Source organism: Lissotriton helveticus, chromosome 12 (genome assembly GCF_964261635.1).
Source record: "Lissotriton helveticus chromosome 12, aLisHel1.1, whole genome shotgun sequence".
In the NCBI taxonomy this organism is placed as follows: Eukaryota; Metazoa; Chordata; class Amphibia; order Caudata; family Salamandridae; genus Lissotriton; species Lissotriton helveticus.
In genome coordinates, this window is record NC_136073.1 from 723,749,038 (window position 1) to 723,770,418 (window position 21,381).

The following is a 21,381-nucleotide window of genomic DNA, read 5'->3' on the forward strand; positions in this document are numbered from 1 at the left end:
TTACTAGGAGTGAGGTCCCTACTCATACAAGATGCATACCTCTGCCAACTAGAGACCCAATTTCTAACAGTCTTTTTATATAATTTGACTCCCTCCTTCTGTTTCAGGAGCTCATCTTTTTCTTTTATCTTTCATTGCGACAACCAACAATTTATTTCTCGGAATCAGTGATGATAAAGACCTGCGATGGCTTCCCCATCTAGAATGTTCAATTCTATTAAGGACTCGGAGGCAAGGATTGAGTATTAAGCTTCTCTTTCTTCACTGTTTATTATCATGTTCTCTTTGGCAGCAAATCACAATTAACGTTTTGAAACAAAAACTAAATTTTCCATGACTTTCATATGACGCCATGTTCCCTGCATCAATATCCATGCACTTGGGACCATAAAAGTCCTCAACACCATTTTAGTGCCTCTTTCTTTGCAAAATGTTTCCAAACATAAGGTATAGTGTCTTGTGAGCAAAACATACAACAATGTCCTCAAAGGAAAAGCAAACTTGCAACTGCGTCGTCAGAAACAAATCAACTATGAAAGGTTGGAGAGAACCATCTTCGATCCAGGAAACAAACAGGGAGAAAAACATCTCTCAACATTATCCACTGAAACATCTAGTCTTTTTTCTGGTTCGAACCTGAAAGAGAGACAAAGAACACGCCATGTAACATCCAATGTGATGTAGGGAAGACAAAAGATTGTTCAGTCAAGCAATTATTCAATAACTTTTTTTCTCAGGGTGGGATAATCCTCACCTCTGAGTCTTTAATAGAATTGAAAATTCTAGACGCGGAAATTTGAAACATTCTTAAAAGCTTCTCCATCACCACTGAGGCAACATCCATTAATGGTTCAAAATAGAAAGACTTAAAGGTGTAATCTGAAGACCAATAAGTGTCCCTGATTATGTCCTCTATCTGGGAACCTAACAGAAAGGTTTTGGACACCACATCTCCCTGTAAAGAGGAGCACAATAATAATGGGACTTTCAACATGGATGCCACCGTAACTTAGGTGGGAGAGGTATTGAATGGTCTAGTGGCTTTCTAGGATGGAAGGAGGTGGAAGGAGTGGGGGAGCCCATTGAAAAGGGAGGACAGACAAGAATAGAGGCGAGAGGAGGAAGAATACGTAAGGTGAGTCGAGAGGAGAAGCAGAGATCGATCCGGAGAAATTAGTGGGTGGAGCAAGGAGGTGAGAGCACTGAGACTGGAGAAGATGGATGAGAGTGAGTGAAGCACGGAGACCTGGAGGAACAAAGTGTAACTACTACTGACCCGGTGGTCGGAGGGAAGAAGGCTCTGCAGTACCACATGCCACTGCCCCGGAGAGGGGTGTAGCCTCAGGCAAGTGCATTTTCCAAGGTATAAGGACAATTCTGGTAGGACACAAGGGGAAGGGGGACAAATAACTGGGCAAAACGTGAAAGTGATCACAAGGGGCTTGGGAGACATGATGAAAGGGGAGAGGTAGCCCCGGATGAGACATGCAAGGTGGTTGACCACCGGAGGCAGATTCTTAATTCCTTCTCCATTTGTTCATCCGAGGGACCCATACCTTCACGTCAACTGGCCAGGCACTACTTTGTGAAACTGGGAGAGATAATGAGCCAAGGAGTGACTATTAGTAGGATAGAAGGAGTGATAGGATCGCCTCAGTACGGACTGTGAACATTATAAATCTGTCAAAATAAAATCTCAGCAGAAAAACCTATAACTTTGGTGTTATAGAGTATGAGGTCACACTCCCCTTATTGAATAGGCCCCAAATCTACTAATGTCAATGCCTTCTTCTGACATTAACCATTTCACCCATCTAACCAGAGTTGCAGATGATACAGGTTTGTAAGTTTTTTGCAAAGCAATCAACAGTTTCACCTCTTTATCTTGTCTGAACTACATATTCTTTCAAACTTTGAACAATACACAGTTTTGTGTTACCTGTGTTGGCCTGGCAAGAACCAGTGATTCCTGAAATTTGCCAGGCCATGAGAAGCAATTGCCCTTGAATTATCAAGGGATGTTGAAATCCCAATGGGGGCAACAGCCAATCTGAGAATAAGGAAAGTTCTACTGGAGAGACACAAGACATCTCTAGAAGTCCTGAGAACCATAGAGGAGCTTTCCACAGAGGAGGCACCAAGATCAGCTCTGTCTGTTGGTCCCAGGCTTCAGCTGATACTCTGGAATTCATAAGAAACTGAGAGAATGCATAATTTAGAGGACTGTGCAGATTGTGGAGGAAGGCATCTATGGCAGTGGCCATCGGATCCGGTCTCCACCGGATAAATGTCTGCATTGCATGTTCAGGCAAGAAGCAAAGAGGTCCATATTGCATTGGCGCTAAAGGTCTTGAACAGATTGGAAGATCGCTGGAACCTCAAAGATATCTTGTAATCCAGTCTGCCACCACATTGTTGTGACCGAGGAGATACTCCGCTCTCAGGGAAATACTGTGCTGAATTTCCAGAATTCTTTCTCTATTTCTACTAGGACTCAGAGCTTGGTGACTCCCAACTCTATTTATGTACTGGACTGCTGATATTTCGTTTATTCGGAGCATGATACAGCCATTTGATTTACGAGAGGAGAGAGTTTTGATTGTAAGGGAGCCCACCAACAGCTCCAATTTACACGAAGAGCTAATTTGTCTGTTGACCAACTACCTTCCGTGGTAGTTGTGAGAAGTTGGCCTGATATGTGATGTCCACTATTCTAGTGGGCACCTTGAACCAGTCCAATCGACCCTTATTGATGATGGTTGTAAAGTTAACCTTATAGAAAGCTATCCTAGGGTAGCAGTGGCGAGCAGTCTTCAGGCTAAGACTTCAGAGAGCGAATTAAGTTAGTTGTTTTACCAATTAAAATCCCTTGAGTACCAAATAAAAGCACACCACACAAGGTATATATCAAATATATATGTATTTATTCTAAACACAACCCCTCTGGACTATGAGGTCAGAGGTAAAAGTACAATACAAGGAACCTAATTAGCATACGATAAGTTGAACAGTATACATTTTGCCCTAGGGGCCTCACAAACCATATACTAAAATAGTGGTATAAGAACCACGTGAGGAATAGAAAGCAGGCCTAGGGCCTGTAGGATCGCTGGGGCTTCTCAGAACAACCAAGGGTTAGGATGTAGGAGGCCCACGGGAGACGCGTGCAGTGTCTAAACACTGCCGCGGATTACCATTGACTTTCTATCGGAAACAAACAAGTTACACATTTACAATTTAAGGACACTTCTAGGATAACTACAATGGAACCCTTTTAGACTTAGACACTTGGAGGGCCAATACCCTCGAGACTACCAGAGAACTTGTGTTACCTCACCCACGGAAGCCGGGTGCATAGGTGTCTTTTGGTGTCGGGTTTCGTCGTCGATTCCAATGGAGAGCTGCGAAGAAGTGCTGCAGGCGACCAGAGGAAAAGTGTCCGGGTGGATCAAAGATCTGAAGAACCTGAAAGCAGAGGAGACAGAGTCTGGGCAACTAGTCAGTGACCAGAGCAGCAATAGAAAAATGCCACCAGATGTCGGATGATTTCAGGTGAAAGAGTGAAGTTTGTCTCTTCAGCCACGAGGTCCAGGAGGCGTTGACGACGACCAGGAGCTGGATTGGAGCTGTCCCACGAAGGATCTATTTGACTGCGGTGTCGGTATCCGGTTGGACCCAACAAGCCATGGCAAACGCAATACACGCAAGGTGTCGAGATTGGCTTCGGTGCAGACCAGCAAGGTCTGGGGCGCTTCTCCTTTGCAGGGAAGCTGGAGCAAGCCTGGAGCAACCAGGAAAGCAAAGTAGTTTCAAGAGTGGTCTTCCTGGGGGCTTACTAGCCAACGGACTAGGAACCGCGAAGACGTGTGGAGCTGAAATGCACAAAGCGGGCCCACAGGACACTCGTGGAGTGTGGGCCTCTGAACTTCGGTGCAAAAGGTGCTCGGGCTGGGGCTTCAAGCACCCCAATGCACAACTTCGGGATACCTCGGGAAGTAGGTGCATCTTGCAAAATGCAGGATGTCCAGGAGTTCCGGTTCCACGTCTCTCGTGTCCGCCACGGGTCTCAGCTTTGCTGTGAGCGAAGGTCGGGGTCAGAGATGTCTGGAAGTTCGTGTCCTGTGTCGCACATTATCGGGATCTGGCGGGAGCCTCGAAAATGCAGACCGGCAAATTTGCTGTTGGTGCCTGTTTGAACAGGGTGGTCACTCCTTGACCACATGGGAGATGTCTTCCAGTCGGAATGGAATGTCGAAGTTTCAGGTTAAATGTTTCAGAGTTTTGTTCAGGGTAATCTAAAGTCCTAGGGACTGGGATCCTATACTTATACTAAGTTTAGGGGTTGGACTAACTTTAAGGTCCCTCCAATGGGTGGACCTGGGGTGGGGGTGGTTACACCCCTTCCCCTTTGTCCAGTTTCGTGACAGAGCTGGGGCTGAATGCCCCAGCAACCGGTTTGAACTGGGAAATGCATGGAGCACCTAGTGTGCCCCAGGCAGTGTCTGGAAAGCATTCACTGACAGCGGCCCTCCCTGCCCCACTACACAAAGAGCCTGTCTCGGGAGGTGCCAGCACCTCCCTGGGCAGGAAACCTATTGTCCAGGCCTCCCCTGCTGGAGTTTCTTCCAGCAGCAGGAGGGCAGACTCATGTCTGTGGCAGCAGCATCCATTTTGTAATGCTGAGGCTCTGTTTAACTTTAACCGGGTAAACCAGTAACTACATGTCTTCTCCCTATAGAAGGGTGGAATGCTACCGCCAGGTGCACTGCCTTCATATTCTGATATGGAAGGGATAGTTGTGCAGTCACTGAGTTGATCTGGAAACCTAGAAAGTCTACAAATTGTGTCAGCGACAGACAGGATTTCTTCTAGTTCAGGAAACCGAGTTCCTTAAGGAGCTGGATCGTCCAATTCAAATGGGTTAGCAGGGTCATCAACAGAATGTCTTTGAGAAATAAAATCAAATTTACCTCCCTGGTTGGGAGGTTCTCTACTACTAGCTTCATCATCTTGGTGAAGCATCAGGAGGCTTATTAGAGGCCGAATGGGAGGACTTTGAACTCGTACCAGAGACTGTCCCAGAAGAATTGCAAGAAATCCTGTAGAGTGGAAATGTGGATTATCCAATACTTATTGCTCAAAAGCTCTAATCTCATGAAAGAGTCGGAGGTCAATGTTACGCTGAGTTCGTGGCTATTTATTAGATAGCGGTCAGATTGGCAATGAAAAAAAACTACAATACCCAGCATTCCCTAGTTTAATTACGCAGCGTATGGAGTTCAGTCTCCACCACCAGAGGTGCTGATAGCTTCGCTGAGGGGAGCAAATTTAAGTCGAAGAGCATCATCCAGTAGTTGTTTACGAGCAAGACCCTGAAAAGATGAATCCCCTCCATTTTGTAATGGCGGTACAGTATCTAAATGCTGGATTCTATTACAGGACCGGAGGCTTCGTATTATGCTTCTCTTTCTTTTAATGCTACACACAGCAGCCAATGAAATTTCTGTTGTAACAAAACAAACTACATTTCCCATGATGCAAAACACTACATCACTTCCTGTATTAGTCCATAAGACCTGGTCAGCCCCGGATATCCTCCTCTTTCTTTGCTGCTCACGCAGCCAGTTAAGTGCCTTAATTGCTCTAACATTATTAAGATGTCTTATGACGTGTTGCTTGTTGATGATGTTTATATGCCTCGTTAGGGGTTTCGTAGCGCTTGTGCGCGTTCCGATATTTTGTGTGCTGATATCAGCGTTTGCCTTCTGCTTTGTTATTTGCCTTTAATATAGTGACTCACGGCTGCCGCGCGACCCACTGTGGGTGTTAGCGGGCTGCCAACGCGTCTGTCTGGCTGGGAACCCAGCGCGAGCATCGCGCTTACCTCAGACGCGCCTCCTTGATTGCAGGCAGCGCGGTCTGAGCTTCGGCTGCATTGTGTTGTCTCCCGCTTGGCGGGCCGGGATAGCAGCGGTTGCTGAGTGTGTTTTCCTCCTTTGCCATCACCGGTACCGACCCGCCGACGGCGGGGTTTTTTGCCTAATTGTGTGAGCGCGGAGGCCTTCCCTCATTGGCCGAGGACGCTCAGAGCCTTTCCCTTTCGCTTTTCATATAGTTTCAACGTGCGTAGCCCAATTGGGCTTGTTTCTAGTAGGATTGGGCTGTGCACGTTGCTACTGCCCGTTTTTACTTTGTTTCTCTGCATTTCTCACCGGATTCTTCCCTGAGCAGTTGTCCTACGCCACGCAGGCTGTGAGAAATGCAGGGCCTGGAGGGTGCACACCTCCCTTGTAATATTTCTGCTTTGTTGGCTCCATTTTACGCCCTGTGGGCTGCAAGAACTCTGATACAGCCTTGGCTGAGGAGCTAGGTACCTGGTGATTCTTGCTTGTGTTGTGGGTTAGCTCCCCTTATACTCCTCCCATGACTCTGCCCTGGTTGTTGAGCATGTCCATGTACAAATTTGGTGATACCATGGACGACTGGGTGACCTATGAGGAGGATGAAGTTTATGGAGAGGAAGTGGCTCACACTTCTGTTGAGGATAATATTGTAGAGGCACTTGACGCTTCGGTTCAGGACTCTGTTAACAAGGCCCTGGAGAAGGCAGTTCCTGGAACTGTCCAGCAAGCCTTGGCAACTGCGCTGAAGCCTATCACTATGCAATTAGAAAAGTTCGCCAAGCGCCATGGGTTCACTAAAAACCCAAAGCCCAAGAAGGATGAAATGCCTGCGGGCTCGCAGGCGGATTCTTGGCCCCACTCATATTCCTTACATTCTCTACCTGCTCCAGACCCCAGTAAGTCCAGGGCTCCGGATACAGACACTGACGCTACAACCACTGGCTCCTCTGATGAGTCCCCGCCGAAGAAGAAAGCTAAGAAATCTAAGAATGTAGAGTCCACCCGCCAGTGTCAACTCCATTTACATTCAACCCTGCAGACATTGTGCACCTTAGATCTTCCGATTGGCTCCCGGCGCCGGAGGTCGCCCTTTATATACATGACAATCTTAGAAAAAGTTTTGACAAGGAAGTCAGGAATAGGCTCAGATCTGAGTGTCCCAGGCCAGATATTGCGGACAAAGTAGCGGAAACCCCCGACATTGATTCCAGCATGCTGACCTTTCTCAAGAAATTTGCGAAGGACCCTAAGAAAGGCATTGACCGTGCTTGGAGAGGGTGTCAGGACAAACTCCTGGACGTAGTTGGGCCCCTGGCCAAGATTTTGGAAATCACACTGGAGGTGCAGGAATCAGGGGCAGCAATGGATCCTCACGTGCTCGCTGGCTGGACCCAGAGAGCTATTTGTCTCTTGGGCAATGCCAACTGCGCTATTTCGACCGAGCGCCGGAAGTCCCTCCACATGAGGATGGACTCTAACCTCACCGAACTTGCGGCAGCTAAACCAGGGCCCCTAGCAGACGGCAATTTGTTCGGTGAGCGTTTTGTAAAGGACGTAGCGAAATACGTGGGTACCTTTACCACCTTAGATAAAGCCCAGTCAGGCATTAAGCGAGCTCTCCAATCTGGTGTTTTTAACAGGGCCGGACGAGGCCGGGGTCGCTCGTTTGGCCGCCAGCAATTCCAAGGTTCCCAGAGAGGAGACTTTGGCGGTGGTAGAGGCGATTGGGATTCCACCCGAGGGGGAACGCTCTACCCTACCAGGCAGCGATTCAATAAGCAGAGATTCAACAGGGGAGCATATCGTGGTGGTTCCAAGCCACAGATTCTTCAAGTGATTGCTCCAGATATATTTCCACTCCCGCTAGGGGGTCGTATTCGTCTTTTCTTTCAAAACTGGGTTCAATTGTCTCAGGATGCGTGGATTTTAGAAACTGTACTGGGTTTTCATCTCGATTTCTTTCAGGTTCCCGTTCAGGACAAGTATCCCAGGCAGCTGTCTTTTTCCCAAACAGAATGCATTTTCATAGATTCAGAAATAGGAGAATTGCTGCAGAAACATGCGATAGCTCGCTGCGACGAGGGCCCTCGCGGTTTCTGCAGCAATATTTTTCTAGTCCAGAAGAAAGGTGGCGGTTACAGGTTGGTACTCAATTTGAAGGAGTTCAATGGTTACATGGTTTACAAGCACTTCAAGATGGAGGGTATCCATCTTTTAGCGGATCTTCTGAAGCAGGGGGACTGGATGGTCCGCCTGGATTTGAAGGACGCTTATCTATCTGTGCCGATATTTCCTCCACATCGGAGGTTCTTGCAGTTCCAGTGGAGAGACCAGTGGTACGAATATTTGGTCCTTCCTTTCGGTCTTTCATCAGCTCCTTGGTGCTTCACCAAGGTGTTGAAGCCTGTGGTGGCCTACCTCAGGGAGCAGGGGATTCGCATGATAGTGTATCTGGACGATATACTGATCATGGCTCAGTCGCAGGACATGGCGAATCAGCACCTGCACACGACCATTCTTACGCTACAAAATCTCGGATTTGTGGTCAACGAGACCAAGTCCGTCCTCTGCCCAACCCAGAAGACAGATTTTCTGGGGTTTGTGATCGATTCAGACACGGCTCAGTTAAGTCTTCCCAGGTCCAAGTTGCGCGATATACAGAAGGAATTACGCGCACTTTTGTCCAAACAGACTGTCTCTCTGTGACAGGTGGCCAGGATAGTGGGACTTCTGGCGTCGGTCATTCAGGCGATCTTTCCGGGACCTCTTCATTATCGGGCCCTGCAGAGATTGAAGATCCAGCATTTGCAGAAGGGTCTCTGATACACGGACCTGATTCCTCTGTCCTCGGAGGTTCGGCAAGAGCTTCAGTGGTGGCTAGGCCACGTGGAGGCTTGGAACGGTCGGGCCATTTTCGGTTCCATTCCAGAGGTGGTCATAGAGTCCGACGCCAGCCGTTGGGACTGGGGTGCGCGATGCGGAAATATTTCCACAGGAGGGCGGTGGTCCCTACAAGAGTTAGATCTCCATATAAACTGATTGGAACTTCTCGCCGGATCGTTTGCGATCAAGACTCTGTCGCCCAAGAACGTGTCGTGTTGCATCCTGCTGAGGATGGACAACGTCTCGGCACTACGCTATATCAACAAACTGGGAGGTACAAGATCCTCCATGTTAGTAGAGATAGCGAAAGACTTTTGGCACTATTGCCTGAGTCATCAGATATCGGTCATAGCTGAGTACATACCGGGTCAATCGAATGTGGTGGCGGATTGGTACTCACGCCATCTCAGGGACTACAGCGATTGGCAACTCCAACCGCGAGTGGTTCAATTCAGGGCTCGACAAATCCACTCGCCCGCCCGCATTTGCGAGGGAGAATGGATGAGGAAGAGCTATTTTTAGGTCCTACTCGCCCTTTCTGGCGAGTAGGAAATCAAACTAACTTTTGTCCTCTGTCTTTAAAAACAGAGCAAAAGTGACAAGATACACGATTTAAAGGCATTTTTATTGCTCACAAAGGAAATGAGCAATAAAAATGCCTTTAAATCTTGTTATCTTGTCACTTTTGCTCCGTTTTCAGAGACGGAGGTCAAGTGGGCTGGAGTCAGGTCGAGGGGATTTTCCATGGTACTAGACCTGCAGGACTAGTACCATTTTTCGGATTTGTTGAGCCCTGCAATTGTTACAGATGATTTGCGGGTCTTCCCCGATCGACCTTTTTGCTTCCAGGTTGAATCGGCAGATGTCTCAGTTCTTCAGTTGGAGGCCGGATCCATCGGCTCTGACGACGGATGCGTTCAGGCAGGACTGGTCTCAGTCCCTGAATTATGCATTTCCCCCATTCATATTGATTCCTCGAGTATACTCACGGATAGTGCGTCGGAGGGCAGAGTCGGTTCTAGTGACCCCCATCTGGAAATCGCAACCTTGGTTTCCTAGCCTTCTGGAAATCAGTTGCGATCTTCCCAGGAGGATCCCGGAATTTCCGACGATACTCCAGGGCCCTCAGGGAGAGATTCATCCAATGGTGATTTCGGGACGTCTGTCCCTGATTGCCTGGAGACCTTCAGGAAACGTTTGCAAATCCCAGAGTTTTCGGTGCAGGCTTCAGCCTTTATTGACCAAGCCTGGGCCCCTTCCACGAGGAAACGGTACGCTTCAGCCTGGAAAGGTTGGGTTCATTGGTGCGTGGAACAACGCGTGGATCCCGTGGGGGCAGGATTACCCTGCATTGTGAACTTCCTCTCTATGAAAGCTTCCGAGGGTTTGGCTTATCGGTCAGTTAACAATTTCCGTTCCGCAATTTCGGCGGGTCATTCTCAGATTGAGGGTAAGCCTGTTGGTATGCATCCCCTTGTTTGTAAGCTTTTGAAGGGGATCAGGGTGGCGAATCCGCCTAAACCCAAGTACACTTCACAATGGGATGTCTCTCTAGTTCTTGCCTTGTTCAATAGTTGGCCCCAGAATGATTTGTTATCCAGGAAACAACTTTCAGCCAAATTGGCTATGCTGTTCTGTCTTGCGGCTTGTCGACGGTCGTCGGAAGTCAAGGCCTTGGACATTACAGGTAGAGTGTTTACTCCTTAAGGAGTTTCTTTCAATATTACGGCCAGGACTAAGACAATGTCTAGTAGTATTGATTACCATGCTTTTCCTTTCAATACGAAACTTTGTGTGGTGCAATGTCTCAAAGTTTATGAAGAGTGTACAAGGTCTTTTCGACCGACAGGTGTTACGCAGTTACTCATTGCCTTGCAGAAACCTTTCAGGCCTGTTACTGCGGCTACTATAGCCAGATAGGTGAAATATGTTATGCAAGAGGCGGGGATTAATACCCAAATGTTTGGTGCTCATTCTGTACGTGGTGCCATGGCATCTAAGAGTTTTATGTTGGGATGTACTGTTCAGGACATTATGCATTCAGCGGATTGGTCCTCAGAATAAACTTTTAAACAGTTTTATTATAAACCGGTGGGTGATATTTCCTCTGTGGTGTTTCAGGAGCGTTAAACTAGCATAATACGAAGCCTCCGGTCCTGTAATAGAATAAAAAATTAGCTAGCTATCGCGCCAAGAATTTTCAATTCTATTAAGGACACGGAGGCGAGGTTTATCCCACCCGGTTGTATTACATGCATTGTAATATATCTTGCCCACCCATGTTTATGGTCCGTTTTTGCAGATTTTACGGGCATTATTTCTCATTCTTCCAGGTTCTGAGAAGAAGATGGACTGAGTATGTTTACGGTTAAGGAATTCCTTCCAGTTGGCTGTTCTTCCATGTTGGAGGCTGTTTATGTTGGACTTCAGTTATTTATGGACTTATGTTCGAAGCAAAGAAAGAGGAGGATATCCGGGGCTGACCAGGTCTTATGGACTAATACAGGAAGTGATGTAGTGTTTTGCATCATGGGAAATGTAGTTTGTTTTGTTACAACTTGTGATGTATTCCTATAGGTACTGTATCGATTCCCCTATTCCTGACCCTGGTTTGGTTAATAATTAACTAGCAGCCATCCAACGGTGCAAGAACCGTTATCTGATTAAGCCACACCACGGCACAGAAGCGCGTTATCTGATTAGGTCATAACGCATGCCATCTAACTAGACAAGCGATATTCCTCCAGCCCCTGATAAGGCATACGAAGTTCTCAAAACAAATCAAACCTACAGCGACCTGGGAAATTCCCATAACCATTGTTTTGATTTCACCGAGAACTTCAGCAAAAGAATGTGCGAACGAGCCCGTTCATATGACATCCTTATTGACGTATATATGTCCATCCTTACGTCAATCTCGGCACCTTTCAGGTATAAATATTACCGACATTGCCTTAAGCAAACACATGCAGTGGTGACGAGATCGGAGCAGCGAGACGTGCTGAGGAGCCCAGCAGAGAGCGAAGCCCACAGACGCTGCCCCGCCTTCCTGACGCGCTGAGAACGAGACGCTGTCTTTCTCCTGCCGAGAAATCCAGCTCCGGCGCTTCCATGCAGCCCTCGCAGGCAGCTGGAATATCAAGACCTGGGATAAGAGATACCAGCCCTCCATCATTCTAGATCTCAGGTACAGAACTGAATAACCTCTTGCAGAGAATTCTCGAATCAGTCCCTTGGCAAAACAAACTTAACTTAAACTGCTACTTATCTACTCCCGCCCACGTATTAGGCTTAGGTCAGGTACATTGGGGTAGGAGTGGTTAGAAGCACCAGTTGAGTACGATTAGTCAAATGTATATATGTATGTATCTATTTTATCCATTTTAAAGTATCATATGGCTCAGAAACCATATCAATGCTTTTACAGTATTATTTTATAATTCTGTCTCTACTGTATGCACTTTACTTAACTACAAGTATTGCAATAATAGCGATTCATTTCTCTTGTATGAGAAAAGAGACTGATCAATAAATAACATCTTTTATTGAACCACGCCCATCTCTTATTTCTCTACAAACTGGTGAAACTAAGAATGCACGTACTGACTGAGTAAAATAAGTTGTCTATTGTTTTCACACGACTCTAGAGATACACTCTTGATTAGGGGAGAGCAAAGTTGTCATGTTCTATGGTTGTCAGAAACTAAATCCCTTCTTGTCTATCCAGGGAGGTTAAAATCCTCCTTGTCTATTCGAGAAAGTTTCTAGTGAACTCTGAGCTAGCTGGCAAACACAAACCTTTAAGTCTAATATCGTCGGTAGAAGACCTAGTTAACCTCTGCCCTAGGTCTATACTATTGAAGATATTATTCCAATGCGCAGAGCCTATTGGGATAATAGGAACTACACTACATGGCGCCCAACCGTTTGGATAGGCGATAAAACTAACGCAAGACATTAGAGTAACTCAGTCGTGCTTTTTCACACAGAACCCCTTTTTTCCCATAATACTCCAAAGACGTCTGGAGTGGGTGAAAGGTCATATCCGCCAAACCTCGCAGGAGGAGACTCCTATGTATGGTTCATGGTTTACTCAACGTTGAAGGATACACTGTTCCAAAATATTGTGCATCTAATCTTTGTTTCCATAGAAACCTGATCTGCAAACAAACAGAATAACCTTCTTGACAATAGTATGTCAGAAACTGAAGAAGAAAGGGAGACAGTTAGACTAGCAGCTGAATTCCTAGAAGCAGACAATACTCTGCTGGAAAATGACCCAGATGCAATACTCATCCCGGTCAACATAAGAAAATCTATAAACCTAAAGCTTATAGAAAATGGACTGACACCAAGAGGTGGTACAGTCATATTCGTAATTGAGGCACACGAATATCGGCAAACAGAGGTATTCTATTCATGGATAAACTTTCCAGCAGCAAACGCTGTAACAAAGGACTTCCACTATTACAAAACAGAGGAACCTCCTAATGAGTACACTCCTTTCGAGGAGGTGGAAATACCACTTAAATTCCAAGAGCACCTGCTCTTGTTTAATGGCGCCCTAAAACATAATAATCACATCACCAGGCTCGGTCCACTAGGTAGACCAGGAGTGTTAGAACCGGGAGTCTCTGGTTGGCAAAGGTAAGTACCTTGGCCCAAGTAGGGACCCCTAGCTCCGGTCAGGGCGACGGAATAACCCTCTGAGATAACCCCTGCTCACCCTCTAGGTAGCATGGCGCGAGCAGTCTAGGCTAAACTCGGAGACAATGTGGATAACATTTGCACTTAACACAACAGCAATTCCCAATCCACCACAAACTGAGACCACACAGGTAAGTATATATAAAATAGAACTTTATCTAGTTTCAGCATGTAAATGAAGCAGTTGCATGATAATCACTTCTTTAGAACACATAGCATTTCTAACTTAAAGGTTGCACGTTAAACACTTCATTTAGAACAAGGTGGCACTTAATTCTTAGTAGGTCTTGTGAATAGGCAGTTCTCAGCATAAAAATAAAAATAGTCTCTAGTCTCTTAAATCAGCACTCAAACATATGGCCACTGATTTATATGCAATTCGCTCTCAAAACGAGCCAAGGAAAACAAGGTGGATGCCAACCTGTGCCAGAGGAATCATCCCCTGCCGCTGAGAAGCCTAAGCGCTACAAGCGCGTCTCACCCGAGGGCCGGGGGGGACTCCTTTTCCCTCCCCCGCCACTTCTCCTGCCTCAGGTGGACCTCGCTGGGGAGCGCTCATTCACGCTCGGGCCCGGCCGGTCTCAGCAGGCTCTCCGCCTGCTCTCAATCCTTCGGGGAGCGGCGGGGAGCAGAGACGGCAGGCCGGGGGCTCGAGCACTTCTCCAGTTCCCTCGGCGAGGTCGGGTCAGTCTTCCCCGGTCCCGGCGGTGATCACAGCACTTCCTCGGCTCTCGCAGCAGCTTCAGCGAAGCCAGCCAATCCCGTCGCGGCGTTTCTGCCGAGCCCTCCGCGACGTCACCGCAGCTTTGGGGGAATCGGCCAATCCGGTCGCGGCACTTCTGCCGAGCCCTCCGGCCACGGCCAATCACCGCACGGCCCCTTCGTGAATGCAAGCAGACCCTCGAGGTCGATTTCAGGGCCCGGGCCCGCGGCGGTGATGATGCAGGCAAGCGGAATTAACCCGCGCTGCGCTGGGGGAGCTTCAGAACCCCTCGGCCCCCACGAGCACGTGTCGATGAACACGCCGATCTCGGGGCAAAGCAGGCAGCAATCAGCGCGGCGCTCTCAGTCAGAGCAGAGAGCAGCCAGCGCGCTATCCGGGACACACAGCCAGGCTTAGTCGAGCAGTCCCCGATGTTCACTGCACACAGCAGTTTCACGATCTCCCCGGCCCACAGCTTCAGGGGGGGGGGGCACAGCAGAGTCTTGCAGTCCTTGGGCAACCTTTATGTTCCTGGGTTGCAGACAGGGAGCCAGCTCTTCTCAGGCCCTTGGAGATTCAAGCTGTAGGCACAGCACACAGCAAAGTCTCAACAGTTTCAAGCAGGCAGGGACACAGCCCACAGCAAAGTCCCTTTCCCCTCCTCAGCTTCCAGTGATACAGCAGAACAGGTCAGCCCTTAGAGCACACAGCAAGGCAATCTTCCTTTTGGTTCTCTCGCCGTCCTCCTTCCAGCAGAGGGTCCGTCTTGATTGTAGAGTTTCCGAATCTAATCTTCTGCAGACAGGGGTCCTTTCCTTATACCCCCCAATGTCTTTGAAGTTCTTCGTGCATGGAGGCCCTGGGTCCAGTCTAAACCAGTTCTGGGGGTTGCGGAGCACTGAGGTGTCTCTGGCTTTCTTCTTCCTGTCAGCTTCAGGGCCCGTGGGGTCAGTTGACCACCAGGAGAGAGCTAAAGTGGGGGAGGTAGGCAGGCACAGCCCAGCACTTATCTGGCATTCCTTCCTCCCTCCTCCCAAGCAGGCAGATGTGCCCTTTCATCCCCGGGATGGCTCCGACCCTCTCCTCTGGGGCTCTGCAGCCCCTTCCTGTCACATCCAGACCAGGCAGACATTCCACATACCCAGGCACACAGAAAAAGGTTTAGACAAGAGAACAGCCACTTTCTAAAAGTGCTATTCTCCAACACAGGATTTAAAAACACCCTTCACTAAAAGATGTGTCATTAAATTCTGAGTCCAGGGATATCTTTCACTTATGTCCCATCTTGTTCCTATGGGGAGATAGGCTGGTATCACATGGGCCCAGCCCCCCTCCATGTTACTCTATGGAGCAAGATAGCCTTACAGCAGTGAGCACACAAAAATGGCTGTAGCCCACTACCAGAGCATAGTACCTGCACTAGCACATGCTCTACCTTATCCCTACACTGCACCCTGCCCAGGGGGGTACCTTGAGCCTTCCATAGGGGTGACTGATGTGCACAGACAGGGAAGGATTGGACCTAGCCAGTGGGGACACTGGCCAGGCTGACATGGCAGTCACTGACTGCACACAGGCCCTGCGCTGGCAGGCCTGAGTCACCTTTTAAAAGCTACTCGCGTGGGTGGCGCAATCTGCGCTGCAGGCCCACTAGTAGCATTTGACATCACCAGCCCTGGCACACACAGTGCCCTCTACTAGGGACTTCGTGGTGATACAAATATGCCAATTAGGTATACTCAATCAATAGCACAATTTACAGAAGGAGCACTTACACTCTGACACTGATCAGCAGTGGCAGAGTGTCCAAAACATCTAAACCAGCAAAAACGAAATCCAGCACAGCATCAAAACACATGAGTCAGAGGCAAAAAGATGGGGGAAGAACCACGCCAAAAGGTGTCAGGTCTAACACGTGTCCCCTCCAGCTGAAAGTGGGGAGAACTACCCAACCTCTTGGGAGTCCTCATCACTAAGGCGGAAGAATCTGGACAGACCGTCAGCGTTGGCGTGTTCTGTACCAGGGCGGTGCTCCACCGTAAAGTCCATCCCCTGTAGGGAAATGGACCACCTCAACAATTTTGGATTCTCACCCCTCATCTGCATTAACCATCTGAGGGGCCTGTGGTCGGTCTGAACGCGGAAGTGAGTCCCAAACAGGTAGGGCCTCAGCTTCTTCAGAGCCCAGACCACAGCGAAAGCTTCTCTTTCAATGGCACTCCATTTTTGTTCCCTGGGGATTAGCCTCCGGCTAATGAAAGCCACAGGTTGGTCTCCTCCCTCATCATTGATCTGTGAGAGCACTGCTCCCACGCCTTGCTCTGAAGCGTCAGTTTGCACGATGAACTCACTTGAAAAGTCAGGTGCCTTAAGCACCGGTGCTGTGCACATGGCAGTTTTGAGGGTGTCAAAAGCAGTTTGACAGGCCTCAGTCCAATTCACTTTCCTGGGCTGATTCCTAGATGTCAGCTCTGTCAAAGGGGCCACAATGGTGCCATAGCCTTTGACAAACCGTCTGTAATACCCGGTGAGACCTAGAAAGGCTCTCACCTCCGTCTGGGTCTTGGGGGGTTCCCAAGCCAGAATGGTGTCAATCTTCGCCTGTAGGGGCGCCACCTTGCCGCTCCCCACCTGGTGTCCCAAGTACACCACAGATCCCTGCCCTATCTGGCATTTACTGGCCTTGATAGTGAGGCCTGCCTTCTGCAGAGCCTTCAACACTTCAGTGAGGTGTTGCAGGTGTTCCTCCCAAGTGGAGCTGAACACCGCAATGTCATCCAGGTAGGCTGCGCTGAATTGCTCCAGCCCTGCCAGTACCTGGTTGACCAATCTCTGAAATGTGGCGGGGGCATTTTTCAACCCAAAGGGCATGACACGAAACTGGAAGTGTCCTTCTGGCGTTGAAAATGCTGACCTCTCCTTTGCCCCGTCAGTTAAGGCAATCTGCCAGTACCCTGAAGTCAAATCAAAAGTACTCAGGTATTGGGCAGCTCCCAACCGATCCACCAGCTCATCAGCTCTGGGGATGGGGTGCGCGTCAGTCTTCGTGACCGCATTGAGCCCACGGTAGTCCACGCAGAACCGAAGTTCTGGGGGGCCACCGGGGGTAGCAGCTTTCTTAGGCACTAAGACCACTGGGCTAGCCCAGGGGCTGCTGGAGGGCTCAATAACCCCAAGCGCCAACATCTTGGAAACTTCTTCCTTGATGCTAGCTCTGACCTTGTCAGCCACCCTGTAAAACTTCTGTTTCACAGGCATGCTGTCTCCAGTGTCCACGTCGTGGACGCACCATTTGGTGACACCTGGGGTCAGGGAGAACAGTGGGGCGAACTGACCCAAGACTTGGCGACAGTCCTCCCGCTGTTTTGGGGTCAGGGTGGGGGAGAGGACCACACCATCCACTGACCCATCTTGCTCCTTGACTGCCAGGAGGTCAGGGAGAGGATCACTATCCTCCTCCCCTCCAACATCTGTAGCCATGAGCATAGTCACTTCAGTTCTTTCAAAGTGGGGTTTGAGGCGGTTCACATGTAGCACTCTCAGGGGCTGCCTGGGAGTCTTCAGGTTAACCAAATAGGTAACCTCGCTCTTGCGCTCCACCACCTCATATGGCCCAGACCACTTGTCACGGAGCGCACAAGGCTCCACTGGCGCCATCACCCACACTTTCTGACCAGGTTGGAACTCAACCAGAGAAGTGTTCTGGTCATACCACCTCTTCATTTCCTCCTGGCTAGCCTCCAGGTTCTCTTGAGCGAGCTTCCTGAAGCGCTTGGTCTGGTTGCGAATGGCCAGCACATAGCTGAACACATCCTGAGGGGTTTTCCCACGGGATTTCTCCCACCCCTCCTTCACCAGAGCCAGAGGCCCTCTGACAGGGTGGCCATACAGCAACTCGAAGGGACTGAACCCTAAGGATTTCTGAGGCACCTCCCTGTAGGCAAACAACAGGCATGGCAACAAGACATCCCATTTCCGCCTCATGGGCTCCTCCAGGCCCATGATCATGCCCTTCAATGTGCGGTTGAATCTCTCAACCAAACCATTTCCTTGAGGGTGGTAAGGAGTGGTGAACTTGTAAGTCACCCCACACTCACTCCACAGGGACTTCATATATTTAGAAATGAAGTTTGTCCCGCGGTCCGAAACGACCTCCTTCGGAAATCCCACCCGGGAAAAGATCCCCATCAGGGCACGGCCCACCACTGGGGCGGTGACTGTCCTGAGCGGAAGGGCTTCCGGGTACCGAGTGGCATGGTCCACCAAGACCAGGATAAACCTGTTGCCTAGGGCTGTCTTGGGATCCAGGGGCCCCACGATGTCAATGCCCACCCGCTCAAAAGGGGTGCTCACCACGGGAAAGGGTTGGAGGGGTGCCACGCGCTTCCCTCCACTCTTGCCACTGGCCTGACAAGTCTGACAAGACTTACAAAAGGCAGAGACGTGCGTCTTCATCTGGGGCCAGTAGAAATGGGTGACAAGCCTGTGATAGGTCTTGTCTTGCCCCAGATGTCCTGCAAGAGGCACGTCATGAGCCAGACCCAGTAGGAAGCTCCTGAAGCGCTCCGGTACCACCAGCACACGGGCTGCGCCGGGCTCAGCGAACTTAGGCTCACTATAAAGTAAGTCATCCTCCCAATAGATCAAATGCTCCTTGGACCCCAGGCCTGCGGCCTGGTCAGCAGCCTGCTGCCGCACACCAATGAGAGAAGGGCACTCCTTCTGAGCCTGGCAGAATTCCTCCCTGGAGGGACCACCCTCTTGCTGCCACTGGGACAGCTCAGGCAATTCCCCTAGTTCGGCCACTTGCTCCCCTGTAGGTTCCAGGGCATCCCCTTCCGGGTCTGCCTCCTCCTGGACCGTGGGAACAGTGGGGGCCGGTTTCCCGCGCCCTCTACCCCTTCCTCTCTTGGCAGGTCCCTGGGCCATTGTTCCAGGCTCCAGCTCTGTTAGACCGCCCTCTCTTATTGTCATTGCACGGGTGGACACACAGATCCACGCAGGCAAACCCAACATCTCCAAGTGAGTCCGGTGCTCCACCTCTTTCCATGGGGAGCTCTCCAGGTCATTACCTAATAGACAATCTACAGGCAAGGCATCACTTACTACAATCTCCAAAATACCGGAGACTCCTCCCCATTCAAATGGAACTTTCGCCAGCCTGCAGTAGCGCACTGAACTGTCAGCTGCCACCACAGGCCGGAGTACCTGGGGAACAATTTGCTCTTCAGACACCCACTGACACCTAACAGATGTCACGCTGGCCCCTGTGTCTCTCAGAGCCTCCACCACCTGTCCATTGATGGTCACCTTCTGCCCGTATTTCTTAGTGTTTTGGGGCAGCAAGGTTTCCTGGGCCATCTCTCGGTCTCCTAAAGAGACAAGGGTCATCACTGCTAACCCTTCCTCCCCACTAGAGATCAAATCCCCTCCCAAAGCTACACTGGCCAATGCCGGTGCTGGAGCACCAGAGGGTGCTGGAGGTTTCTTTGGACATTTGGGGGCAATGTGCCCCACCGCCCCACATGTAAAGCAGGTAGGCGGGGGCCTGTTGTCCTGCTTGCCCTTACGGGGCCAGGACTTCTTAGACTTGGGGGGTTGAGACACCTTCTCCTGGGAACCAGTTTGGGGCCCTTTAGAAGACTCCTTTTGATTACCCGTGTCCCCCCCACTCTTCTGCTGGGGACCCTGTCCACCCTTGGCTGGGGTACTCACCACCCCCTTGTGGACCCTGGTGCTAGTCCACCGGTCCGCCTCTTTAGCAAGCTCACTGGGATCAGTTAACTTACTATCCAAAAGATGCTGGCGCAGCTCTGGGACACACAAACTACTTAAGTGCTCCCTACTAATCAAGTGACACAACCCCACATAATCAGTAACTTTGCTGCCCTTCATCCAACCTTCCAGTGCACGCGTGTACATACTCACACACTCCACCCAAGTACTTGAATCAAGCTTCTTGAAGTTCCTAAACTTCTGGCGGTACTGTTCAGCAGTGAGCCCATACCTGAGGCACAAAGCCTCCTTCATGGCGGAGTAGGACAAAGCATCCTTTGCTTCTAAGGGTGCCAAAACATCCCTCCCAGAGGCCTCAAAATGCTTCCACAATCCTGCTCCCCAATTCTTCTCAGGCACCTCATTCATCTTTAAGGCAAGTTCATACGCTCTGAACCACGCATAAATATCCTCACCCCTCTGATAATTCTGTACCAGATCCTTTGGTATGTATACCTTACCCGCCTGTACTGGTTGTGCGCTGCCACCATTAGAACTGGACCCCCTCTCTTTATATTTGAAATCCAATTCCTTCATGCTCCTCTCATGAGCCAATTGGAGCTTCTTTTCCTCCAAAGCGAGAGCATGCCTCCTCTCCTGTGCCTCTCTCTCAATTTCTAGGCGCAGTTTCTTCTCATCGGCGTCCGCTCGGAGTTTCAAAAGCTCAATCTCATGGGCCCTAGTTCTCTGATTCTCCTCCACTTCCTCTGGAGAAATATTCCTACTGGAGTGGGTGCTGCCGGCCCTAGACGCTGGCTTTGCCACTGGCAATTCACTGGGCAAAAACCCAATCTCCTGTGCGCCACCCTCTTCAATAGGAGCTTCTGGGACACCATGTTTGGCCTCCCACCAGGCCCTCAGAGCTGTCCGTAGCTCTTCCTTATTTGCGCCGCCCCTCACTGGGCATTCAAGCTGTTTGCAGACTTTTCTCAGTTGCTCCTTGTTATAGGTTAACAACTTCTGGATTTCAAATTCCACCTCCACGTCTCCATTCACGCTTGGCGCTTTCCGAGACATGATGCTTCCTACCCTTTTTCAACTAAAAAGGTTTCACCAAAAAGAAAAAGTCTTGCGCAACCTGTTCTGCTAAACTAGACTAGTGATGTACAAGAAACTACTGCCGGTCAAGTGCAATTATTAGTTCAAAATCCGCACCGCGAGCCACCAATGTTAGAACCGGGAGTCTCTGGTTGGCAAAGGTAAGTACCTTGGCCCAAGTAGGGACCCCTAGCTCCGGTCAGGGCGACGGAATAACCCTCTGAGATAACCCCTGCTCACCCTCTAGGTAGCATGGCGCGAGCAGTCTAGGCTAAACTCGGAGACAATGTGGATAACATTTGCACTTAACACAACAGCAATTCCCAATCCACCACAAACTGAGACCACACAGGTAAGTATATATAAAATAGA

The 21,381-nt window shown here is 49.5% G+C and overlaps 1 long non-coding RNA gene across 1 annotated transcript in view; it reads right to left on the bottom strand.

Annotated features, from left to right (window-relative positions):
* Positions 1-238: 238 nt before the first annotated feature.
* Positions 239-21,381, bottom strand: part of LOC144799670 (uncharacterized) — a 42,372-nt gene continuing 21,229 nt past the window's right edge. The window contains exon 2 of the long non-coding RNA XR_013603856.1: positions 239-636. This is a non-coding gene — a long non-coding RNA (uncharacterized LOC144799670). The remainder of the gene's footprint in view (positions 637-21,381) is intronic.